Below are 12,636 nucleotides of genomic sequence, written 5' to 3' on the forward strand. Positions count from 1 at the left end.
AAAGTATAATGTAATGTATATCCTTTACCAGTTATTATGCTACTGTGTTATTATCTTTGATATTAACTGCTATGTATTACTTTTTGGAGCCTTCTTCCCTGAATCTGCACTGAAAAAGGGTTTGCATGACCCAACTGAACTATCCCAGTAATAAAAAAAAAAAAAAAAAATAAGTAAATAAGTAAATAAGTGACTAATAATACATATTAACGTAGACAGACAGACAGACACACGCACACACACTATTCCACGTGCATCTGTGTTCGTGTATGTGTGTGTGTGCGCGCGCGTGTGTGTGTGTGTGTGTGTGTGTTTGTATCTCAAACTGTTTGTGTTCATAAATGTAGAGAGTAAGTGCTACATCGCTGTGTGATCCCTTGTGTACATGCATGGGCACCAAAGGTCATGCAAGCCTTTACCCAACATGCAGTCCTTTCCATTCATGCATAGTTGGCACCATGTCTATTCTGCAATAGCCTGTTTTCTGGGTTTGATGCCACTGGGGCATTTGCATTCTGATGGATAAGGGATGTGAATTTGAGGACCAGATAATCTACAATCCATGGCCATAAATCTCATAAAAAATGTTAAAACAACAGCCCTGTGTGAGATGGGGAGAAAATCCCTCATCACTTCCCTGCACCCTCATACTAGATAAAATCACTGCTAAGACCACAACAAATTAGGGGAAAATTGCAAGTTCAGGGATGTGGAAAATTAACGATCCAGCCATGAATCTCACATCCACTTATCCGTTTTAGCACCCTATTTGCCTTTCCTTTAGGTAATACAGCTCATATTTTCTCATTAGTACAAACGAAGGCTGTGCTAAAGAAACAGCAGTGGCAGATGATAATATTTTTTCTAGATTTGTTGTGATTTTTTTTTGTATTGTCTGTGACCAGGATTATGTGGACAGCTGTGTATATGTGTATCCAGCTGCAAATTGTTCACAACTGCATGTGTACTGCTCTGTGAGAAGTTGTGTCTATATAAGGCTATACATAAATAAATAAATATATATTTTGAGGGGTAATTATACGGTGACCACAGAAGAAGATACACACCTTTTTGCTTTCTGTGTCCTGTCCTGGGGACATATGATCATTGCAGAGGTATGTCTCTTGTGGTACAGTGCTGTATAAGCTCAGAGCCTTCATGCTAAGGATAGCTAAGTTTTAAATGCATTAGGTATGGTGCTATTCATTGCATAGATTTGGCACACTGTGCTCAGCCTTGATGCATTTCAGTATAAGTTGGATCCAGACCTGGTGCACTTTGATTTACAGACCACATTTATGCCCAGTGGAGCAGTGGATAGCATTGTCCTCTCACAGCAAGGGTTCCCCTAGTTTGATTCTTGGCTGAGGTGCTTTCTATGCTAAGTCTGCATGTCCTGCCTGTGTTTACATGGGTTTCCTCCAGGTGTTCAGTTTTCCTCCCGCATTCCGAAGATGCACACTAGGTGAATTGGACACTCTAAATTGGCCATAGGTGTGAATGTGTGTGTGAGTGTATGATGTGGAAAAGCTACCATGCCAGGGCTAGCCACCCAGTAGTGTGAACGTTGGCTCTAGATATTTATCAGTGACACCCTGACCCCATGTGCAAAAATAGGAAAAAGGGGGTTGTGGATTGATGGATGTTTTGGGGATAACTATGTTCATTTCCTAGTGTGTGTGTGTGTGTGTGTGTGTGTGTGTGTGTGTGTGTGTGTGTGTGTGTGTGTGTGTGAGTGTGTGAGTGTGTGAGTGTGTGTGTGAGTGTGTGAGTGTGTGTGTGTGTGTGTGTGTGTGTGTGTGTGTGTGTGTGTGTGCTATGCATGCTTTTACATTCTGGAATCACATGTGCACCTGTATTGTGTTCCTACCTGCCATCTGTATCTTACATATGGTAGTACAGATCTTCAAATAACACTGGTGGTAGTATGGATGCAGTCAGCAGTTGTCTGCTTCTTCCAGGACGAGCATAATCTAATTCATTAACTAGATTTCTTTGTAATCACTTCACACTCAGATTAGTGATAACACAAACTGTTGAATTTAGAGCAAAGTATAATCATAGCAAAGCAGTAACTATGTTCAGAATTACAGCAAGTTTTAGCTTGTCATGATCTTATGAAGACAATACTACTGCTCTGTCAAAGCTATCCATCTACTTCCATCCATAGGATTATGTGTCTGCTTAAAAACAACATCTTACAGGGAAAGACTGAGCTGTTGAGATTTTAACAATTGTTTTGTTTTTTTTTCCAAATGTTATGAAATTTGTAAACGTATAACTTTTTACATTGGTTACTTACAGCTATATGCCAACTGTTCTTGTCCCTCCTCCGATAAAACATTAAACTGAGGTACCACCTGCCTCAGCCATTGGTAGCTCAAGTGGGTACAAAAGATCATGTAGCACTTACTGAAAAAAGTAGGGGAATTTCTATGGTGTCGTGGCCAAATTTCTCCTAATCAGTATAAATACCATCTCTGATGTAACCTGGAAAGAGGCCACAAGCCTAGGTAGACTAACCTGGTCAACAAATAATAATAAATAAAATAAAAACAATTAACTCTCCACTTAATGGTATTATTTGTTCTGATACTAAGAAGGTTGCTACCAGATGTATTCATAAAAGGAAGAGACTTTGCACACTGTTGCATTTCAGCCTGGTAGTTTTTTTCTCTCCCTTTCAGTACATCATTGTGTAGCAAGATAATGCATGCTTGCACTGTTACTGTATTGTATATTGCTGTTTTTTTCTTCGTGTAATTATACAATTATATTATTTTTATACACCTGGATGAAAGCCATAGCATCCCATCATACATGCTACCCAAAATTTCAACTGTGAAAAAGAAGAGATAAGTAATTTAGGCAACTGGAACACTTGTAGGCTGTATCTTATCCATTATCTATATGTTAATTATTACTGTGTAATAAAAATTACTGGAACTCTGAATGAACTGCCTTTGAACTTTTTATATTTATCTATCATAGTTATCGAGCTATTTTTGATGTTATCTGTTAAAGCCTGTGGGCATATCAAGAAATTATGACTAATTCAATGAATGTGGCTATTACTTTCCTCGTATCGGTTACATTTCTTACTATGTGGTCTGAAATAATTTTACAACATGAAATGATTTAAGGGTTTATGCAGCTATTCTACTGAAATCTCACAATGTCCTTAGTTAGCTTAGTCCAAAGGAAGTCTCCGGATGCTAGGAATGGTACGTTTGAACTCTAAGAACAGTGCTGTGCTCCTGTGCAGCACTAAATTTTGAGAAGGTCACCATCCAAAGATCCACTTAGATAATCAGACCTGTATGAGGCAGCAATTACTGTGGGAATACTGAGCAAAGAAGAGTATGAATACGATATCTGTAGTAATAATATATATGACATAAGGAAGAGTAACCAGAAGAATGCATTGTCCAAACATATAACAGAATTTTCTGACCACCAGTTCAGATTTAGAGTATTACAACTTGTCAAACAGAATAAGAGAGGGGGCAACAACAAGAACTTTTTAGAAACTACTGAACTTTCATGGATTTTTAGGTTAAAGGCCCATATAAAACCTGGCCTTAACCAAGCAATCAATATCAAACCCATCCTTGACGCAAGATTATGAGGCTGTAGTTATACATTATTTATAATTATTTACAACCATTCTTTCAACAAGTGTATTTTGAACAAGACATTTTATATGTTATATTTTATATTTTATACTTCATTTTTATACATATATTTTTACACTTTATATTACATATTTTTACAACACACCTTTGTCTTTAGATTATTAAAGTAACAAGGTTATATTATATATTATACAGGAGAAAAATGGTTAGCAATATCACACAATTAATAATCTTGTTTTTTGTTTCTGATGATATACATTTAAAGACCATAGGAATTTCTGTTGAATTTTGTTGTTTCGTTGCCATCTGCAAGATTTATTTATTTATTTATTTGTGTTTTTCTCACATGAGAGTCAATATAGAATCAACACAGGATTAATTAATATAGAATTAATTTAAACATTCCAGCATCTTCAGGATCTTGTTGATAAATATTTAACTTAGCCATTTTATATTCTAACCTACCATCATTATTTTATTTTATTTTATGTTATTGAGATTTATGAGAAGCATTCTGTATATCACAGATCAAATGTTATATTGTAATGTCTATTTAGATGTACATAATATATATAATGAATATTTAAAAGAAAAGCTGAATTATTGAGCGATTGTGACTCTCGCTTAGTTTTTAGACAGATTTGAATTAATTAATTGTTCAGTTATGCACTCAATTAGTTTTAATGAGATGCTATATAAAGAAGGGTTTTGAACCTGTAATTCATCAAATCTGAAGAAGCGTATGTGATACGCAAAAGCGCTTATGTTATTTCGAATAAAGTTCTTTTTAGATTGATTCCTGATCCGGGGTGGTCGTTTTCCAGCTGTTTTTACCTAGTACTTCTGTTTTTTGGAAATACGACGTTTGGACTTGAGCGGTGCTGTTTGTATTTTTCATCTGTAGTAATAACAAAATCAGCACTGGGCTGAGGTAGCAAGCATGAATAAAGTGAGGGACTCAAAGTAGCTACCATCCAGTGAAAGAAGGCAGCATAGGGCCCGCCGGTGAAAGATTGTTCTAAGTGTACACTGCACATTGAGAACACAGTACATCATATAAAAATGGGAGAAAATGTATCAGATAGGAAAGTAGGATATGAAAGAAGAGCAAGCAAAGAGAAACACCGAAATGGTAAACATAAGATATGAAAGGTTAGGGGGAAAGTAAGGTCTGGGCTCCCTAGTGACATTTTTAGCACCACAATGTAGAGTGCTGGCAAGTAAGAAAAAAAAAGACTGAAAGCTTAAGAAAACAGTGAATCTCCATAATCACACTTTCCCCTTATTTTCTGCATATGGGGCAACCCCTCTGCACCCCTTGATGTGGTGATTAAGACCCCACACCCCCAAATTTATATATACTAACTTCGACATCACCATACCTCGAATCAAAAGGAATATTCCAGGAAATGGCCATCTCAGACTTAGTATATATAAGCCATTCTTTCAGACATTCAGTCTCTATTTTTCAAGAGTTGCTCTAGCAGGTCCCAGCATTTTAAATGATTACCAGTTTTTTGGACATAAATGAGCTAAGTGTTATAAAACAAGAGTTATACAAACAGGTGATGAGGGATGGCTGTGGATATGATAGAGGGAGAGTGGCAGGTAACAGGGCAGACAAACACATTACACAGTCATAGTTAGGGGTGGGAAACACATTAAAAGTGGAGTTGGAAGTGGCTGGACACAAACCTATGGATGGGAACAAATGAGGAGATGAATGTCGATGGGGAGGATTGGAGAAAGAACACGGAACGGAGAATTATACATAAGGGATGGAAACACCAGGATGGGCATTAGGCAAATTCCTGGCATGATTAGGTACCAGGCTGGTCTAGAGGGCACCTATTGGCTGACTGAAGCATAGCTAAGGGACAAAAGAAGGGGGTACAAGGTTACGAGATGCATGCTCCTCAGCAGATGCTGATCAACAGTAACATAATACTGGCATTCAATTGCTGAATCCTTGCTTTTTTTCCCTCCTCATCTTGAAAGAGATCTTATTTTGGCTGGGGATGCCAGACTGGGGATCTGCTCTAAGTGCCACAGCATCCAGCTAAGGCATTGGTGGTCAATGTTATGGGCTGGTTGCCCCCCTTGTGGCCTTTTGGGTGGGACTTGCCAGTCACATGATTCAATCAGTTGTGCAAAAATGTACTCCACATTATAGAGGCCAGTATTCAGTTGCCAGAACACCTCAACATCCAGCAGTATGCAAATGAGTGAGGGAAGGCTGAGCATAACAGTAATTGCAACTGATAACTAGGTGCATAAAGGAAAGATGATGTGGACACAGGTATGTGTGTCTCAAAAAGTACCATACGTGCCCACTGACTGACATGTTCCACCCACAGGTCTATGGGTACTGGAGTACCATACACATCCACTGACTGACATGTTGCACCCACAGGACTATGGATACTGGCATGACCACCTCGATGGAGGTTATGCCTTGAAAATTAAAAAAAAAAGGCCACCATCCAGACAAAGAAGTGTTACTATGGGCCCTGTGCACACAGCATGTGCCTCCTGGACAAAGGTAATGCAGATTTGTCAAGGACTGGTGCAAGATGTAAATGCTGTGGATGGCTGGAGTAGGTCTCTGTAACCAACGTAATGAAGGGTTACTGATATGATACTATGTGCAAAAGAAAAGGCAGGGGACATTGTGACAAACAGGTCCACTACTATAGAGGGCGGACCACCAACATTGAAGTGACTCATTGATATTGAGGAGGTTTTGGTGTCACTGTGGCTTGGATGTGGGAAATGGATTGGTACCGACCTCATGTATCTCCACAGGGGAAGCACCAAGTTATAGTACAATATAGCATAGTCCATTGCATGTATGAAGGGAAGGATTCACAAAGGCCCACCTGTTTATATGTCCTTTCAGATAGCTCAGGTCTGTAACTGTGAAAACTTACTTCACAAGGTATGTCTGACAACATTTTCTATAGTTTAACTTTTAATTTTTATTACTCTGAGTGCCACAAGGGTTTGTAAAGGCATATGTAGAAGCTGACAATGGTATCATGTGTGTTCATGCTTTCATATTGGTAGAGGAACCAGAACAACAAACAACACAGAGCGAAACTCACCAGGATGGCTATAGCTGCTGATGAGAGCAACTTGTAAGTGGCACAGACGGATGAAAAAGTGGAACTGTCTGCAACACTACAATGAAGGGGTCACCCATATCTGCCATTATGCAGGTCCTTGTAGGTGTAAAGACTGATCACACATCCTTACCAGTGTATGACAGACATCTTGCACTTGAGAATCTGTCATGGGCTCCACCTTTGCCTTCAGCCCACACAGCTTCTGGCATACACAATGCATCTGAGGTGTACATAACCACCATAAGAGAGGGGCACAAGAGGTTGCAATACTATTATGGCTACAGGTCTGTCCTTGATATTGCTATGGTACTTATCTTTATCCAGAATATATGTTGGTCTGTGAGCCAGGCATAGACAGCTGCCACCCAAAAGACCACAAGGGGAGCAACCAGCCCTGTGGAGATGGAAGGTGTGTTCTGTCGCTTGTGGGGTGACATGCATCAGTTGTGCAGTGGCAAGAAGTATAAGAATAAGAACTACAAAATGTTGCTGAGGTCAATGGTGGCAAATGTTACCTCCATAATTATCTCCATGTGACAAACTTCAACTGCCATTTGCTGAAACACCATCATTGTCACCGCTCAGTATGTAGCCTGCAACCTGTGGCCGTGAACATCATCCTGATTGTGAGTGATGCCACTCAGCAAGATCAATACCTAGAATGCTTCACTAAGCTACTAATGCATGTTCCCATAGTATTACATCATCCTTGTCAGCTGTGGAGGCACATACTGACATTTCTGGTCATGGGTGTTGCCTAGGTCTTGAGAAGTGCTGTTCTTCATGCTGAAAGCATGGGACACCTCATTAGGGCACAAGTGCATGGTCCTGGAGTTCTATTCCTTCCCTGCCATAGACCACAGTGGAACAGCACAAGCCAACACAGTGGAGAACACCAATGGCTATTCCTTACCAATTCTACCTAGCCTCTAGAGGATGTGATCCTTGACTTTCTAAAAATCCCGAGTTCTTTTTATTGTGTTCACTTTCCATGAACCTACCCCTTATCACAGTGTTGCAGTTATCTGTCACTATGAACCCACACCAATACAAGTGATGACTGCTCTATGCCCACCCCCCTGATGTCTATGCATTTGGTTATATCTGATGTACTAATATCCCTCTTCAGTTGGAAACAGTCCACGGTCTGCTGGTATGTAAGCTGTTGGTATGTCTGGTGCTGTCTGCATCTTGTTTGGTGGCACTGGTGGTCTCATTTCAGTCACTAGTTCCAAAGGTGGCTCCCACCACATACTACTGTGCTGCTGCTGTTGTTATTCCTACAGTTGCTTCTATTATACCTCATGAATCACTGTGTTTAATATTAGTACACACCGCCATGAAGCAAGCACATTTTGTACATTTAGGAATTGGTTTGTCATTTTGGCCTCCATCATTTGCATACACAATGTGCCTCATTTGTATCGGGTTCCTCATTCACATGTTATTATGCACTCATTAGCAAGTTCCACATACAGCACTATTTGGACCATTGCAAAGCTGCACGCTAGGTGTCTTACACATTGCCCACACCCTGTGCATGGTCACTAGTCTAGCTACTGTCACCAAGAAGTGTTATCCAAACTTTGATATCCAAGTAATCGGAATTTTGATTTCTATTCTTTACCTTGTTGCCATGCTGATTGTGTATCACTCTAATATTTTAATTAGATCCTCCAAGGTGGTTTCTACTGAAGACCTTCTTGAAAAGAGAGAGCATTTTTGCAATGCCCCTTTTGTCAACATTTACTGAAGTAATATGGCACAAAAATATATTGGTTATTGGCGATTTGTTGACACATTATTTACCGATGTCAGATGGCTGAACCAGATGGAAATCAGTAAATTCCTACTGAAGCTTGCTTGACATATCTTTTAATAGTGTTACTATAGTCTGTGTAATAAAGCATGCTTTACTCTTATAAATGCAGTTTTCTTTCAGTTGTGAAAATTATATTAGAGAGTTAGTGGCACTTGTGGTGTAATTGGACTAATTGGATTACAGAATTATTCAATTTCACTGTATTCTAGCAAGTATCAATTTTGACTGCATCCTGTATATGGAAAGGGGCAGCTTGGCATAGCGGTTCTTTACAGAGTGCTTCAAGTCAGTGGGCCTGAAGTCTAGCAAAGATGATAAGGACACAAAGCACTAACACCTGTATTTCTTTGGCCTAGGACAAGACTCTTTTACTAACCTGCACGGAAATCCATTTGAAGTACTGTGCATATTACAAGAGACTGCATCTCCACAAGGACACTGTGAAACCACTCCATGTGATGATGAATATAAGCAAGCTTAACAGATGATGAAGCTTGGGCTTTATCCTGATAAAAATACACTCACTTGTATTGTAAGTCATAAAGCATTAGTGTGACATGACTATTGCATGTTTGTGATCATATCAAGGGATAACTCACTGCCTATGGTGTGTGAATGTGTTTATAAAACTAATATTTTATGATAATTTGTAAATGTGGCCAAAATATTATGAACTAGACTGAAAATATTTGTGGTGTACTGATGCAGAAACATTAAAAAGTAATTTAATGATGTGGAATGAATAATTTAGACACTTATTTACAGATACATGTTATTAATTAAAAAAAGATCTTCTTTTCCGATCCCTTCATCAGTGAACTGTCTTTGTACAGTGGTTACAATAAAATGGTGGATTATATATTATTCCCCATGCCAAATGTGCTGGTTTAAGTCATAGAAAGACCCTGATTTAAAAGCAACTGAATACACTCAGTACTATGGAGGAGGTGTCAGAATTGTTAATCTCATTATATTTTACCAAGCCATTGTTACTAACCTGATAACCATCAATAGTTAGAATCAAAACCCTGCACGTTATAAGGCTATGTGTGACCCCAGTAATCACTGCAACAGCTGATTCTGGTCATGCAAGTAGCTTCTGTAATATTTCTGTGAACTTTGCAGGACTCAGTCCCCAAATTATTCATGCAACACAGAACATCCATTCCCAATTCAGATTCATAAATCCTAGCAAAGTAAACACAAGAAATGTATCAATGTATGGTACAGCTGCTCATTTTAAAACAAAGAGAACTACTACCAACGAGGAAATTGACTGTTTTGACTTTTACCCTTTGGAATAATTACATTTTGTTTTCCAAATATACTGTTAAAAAGATTTTTAAGTAATTGTACAAAAATGTTTAAATAAACAATTTTTATTAATGTTTGTTTTGCCTCTTACATTCACTTAAAGGATTACTTCTTGTGGAAGTAAATGTGACAAATAAAATAAACTATTGTGGCAAAACTGTGTTTTTTTATTACTGCCTTGTAATATCACCAGTTAGGATTTAAGAGAAAAGCAATGTGAGTGGATCTACAAGTCCCACTATCAGTATTTAAAGTGATGTCTGACACTTTTTTAACTGATTCAGTTTTGTTTTGCATGTGTTGAGACAGTAGCATTATTTACTGTAATGGAAACTGCTTTGTGAACTGAAGATGGTGAGTGAAAGGAAAACTGCTCTTACAACTGGTAAAACCTCACGATAGTTTATTGAACAATTCCACACGACTGGTTAAGCGCTTTCGACTGGTGATCAGTCTTCATCAGAACAAACAACACATATCATCCCAAAGTATTTATACACATCCTAAATCACCTTAATTGATGTTTAACTAATTAAAATCCCGCCAAAAAGTTTAAAGCCATATTACACATTTACTATAATACACTGTAAGTAAACCAACCTTCAATCAAGATGTGACTTTCAAATACACATGTAATATAATAATAAATACAATAGTAATATATGCAGTAATATATACGGTGGGTAAAACCTCTTGGTGTAACTGTAAATATCCATTATAACTATCTAATAAAAATCTAATAAAAAATAATAATAATAATATATATAAATATATGCACTTCACTTGTGTGATAAAGTTAAAAATCCCAGTAACAAACCTAAGAGTTGAAATTTACTCTAAAGCTAAAAAAGGTTTTATACTTATAAAATCATTTGGGGGTGACTGGAAAATGAAATTAGCCGCTTGCGAAAGTAAATGGCAAATCCTAACGGATTCCACGAGACCACCTGGTCGCAATGATTTTATAAGTATAAAACCTTTTTTAGCTTTAGAGTAAATTTCAACTCTTAGGTTTGTTACTGGGATTTTTAACTTTATCACACAAGTGAAGTGCATATATTTATATATATTATTATTATTATTTTATTAGATTTTTATTAGATAGTTATGGATATTTACAGTTACACCAAGAGGTTTACCACCGTATATATTACTGCATATATTACTATGTATATATATTATATTACATGTGTATTGAAAGTCACATCTTGATTGAAGTTTACTTACAGTGTATTATAGTAATGTGTAATATTTTTAAACTTTGGCGTTTTAATTAGTTAAACATCAATTAAGGTGATTTAGGATGTGTATAAATACTTTGGGATGATATGTGTTGTTCTGATGAAGACTGATCACCAGTCAGCTAACCAGTCGTGTGGAATTGTTCAATAAACTATCGTGAGGTTTTACCAGTTGTAAGAGCAGTTTTCCTTTCACTCACCATCTTCAGTTCTTGTGTTGTTGGCTTTCCCAGTTTGTGAACTGCTTTGTGAAGACAGCTTCTGTTGGAATGCTGAGACTTATTTATATATTCATGGATTCATAGATGGATACTAGGATAATGACCTGGGAGGGGTCTTTCTAAGCCTCGCCAAGTTTTCCTGAAAGTGTAATGATGTCTTGCATGCAAGTATAACACTGAGGGCCAGACATCTATAAGCTATTTCTATCCATAAGGGACATGGGTGCCTGGCCCGGTGTAAATTTCCTGTTTCCAATTACCTGGTCTAGGTTGTGTTTAGACTGGGTAAAAGATGAACTCAGCTTCACATGGATGGGAAGCCTGTTACACAGGAAGGGCAGTCTCTGAGACACATATCTGTCTCTCTAGCATGTAATGCTTAAGTCACAGATAAAATTCAGATCCCTAGACCTTGTATTTTTGGTACTGTTTGACTTACAACTATACAGGAGATTCATAAGTGTGGGGTATGTGGATGCATTGTAAGCCAGGCATAGATCACTCCTCAGTAATCTATAGGAGACTGAGTATAGGGAAAGGGCTTTAAATCACTCTGCATATGACAGGTTTGTTATGCCTTATATTGTTTTTGTAAGGAACCTCTGAGGTCACTCTAGTTGCTACATATGCCTGGTCAGGTACATACCGAAGGGAGCATTGTACTCTGTGATTGTTCTGATAAGGGCAGAGTACAGTAGAATAATGACCTCTTTGGACCTAGATGCCATGCCCTTACTTATAAGTTGTGTAACATAAAAGGATTTCCTCACCACTCTGGCCACATGGTGGTTGAAGGTAAGGCTACTGTCTACATGCATATCTAGATCCCTGATCACTGGTTCAACTCTTAGGGGTGTATTATCAACATGGTAGTTAGCCAAGATGGTTGACTTCCCAAAGAGTACAGTTATGGGGTCTATATTAGATCACTGACCGCTTAAAGAAGCGAACGGTGATTAATCGATCCTATGTAAGTGAAAGCTTACAATCTCAAACTGTCAGAACAATGATTTTTTTCCTAAGGAAAAAATTGCTGTTCCAAAACACATGCACACAACACAAGCACACCAAACAAACAGCAATCCACACACATAAACCTAAAATCTTACAACTAACCCTACACTAAACTATACACACACCACTAACTATCCACTTACCTTAACCCAAACCCTAACCCTAAAGTCCCAAACTACCGCACACTCACCTCACCTGCTCCCTAACCCTAACTCACCTAACCTGCCCTAACCCTCATGTCCACACAATTGCACACATACCTAA

General features: G+C 38.1%; 1 long non-coding RNA gene across 1 annotated transcript in view; it reads left to right on the top strand.

Moving 5' to 3' along the window:
• Positions 1-9,972, top strand: part of LOC122812192 — a 313,853-nt gene extending 303,881 nt beyond the window's left edge. The window contains exon 3 of the long non-coding RNA XR_006366358.1: positions 8,939-9,972. This is a non-coding gene — a long non-coding RNA (uncharacterized LOC122812192). The remainder of the gene's footprint in view (positions 1-8,938) is intronic.
• The last annotated feature ends 2,664 nt before the right edge of the window (positions 9,973-12,636 follow it).

Source organism: Protopterus annectens, chromosome 9.part0 (assembly GCF_019279795.1).
Source record: "Protopterus annectens isolate FY-2018-M chromosome 9.part0, PAN1.0, whole genome shotgun sequence".
In the NCBI taxonomy this organism is placed as follows: domain Eukaryota; kingdom Metazoa; phylum Chordata; order Ceratodontiformes; family Protopteridae; genus Protopterus; species Protopterus annectens.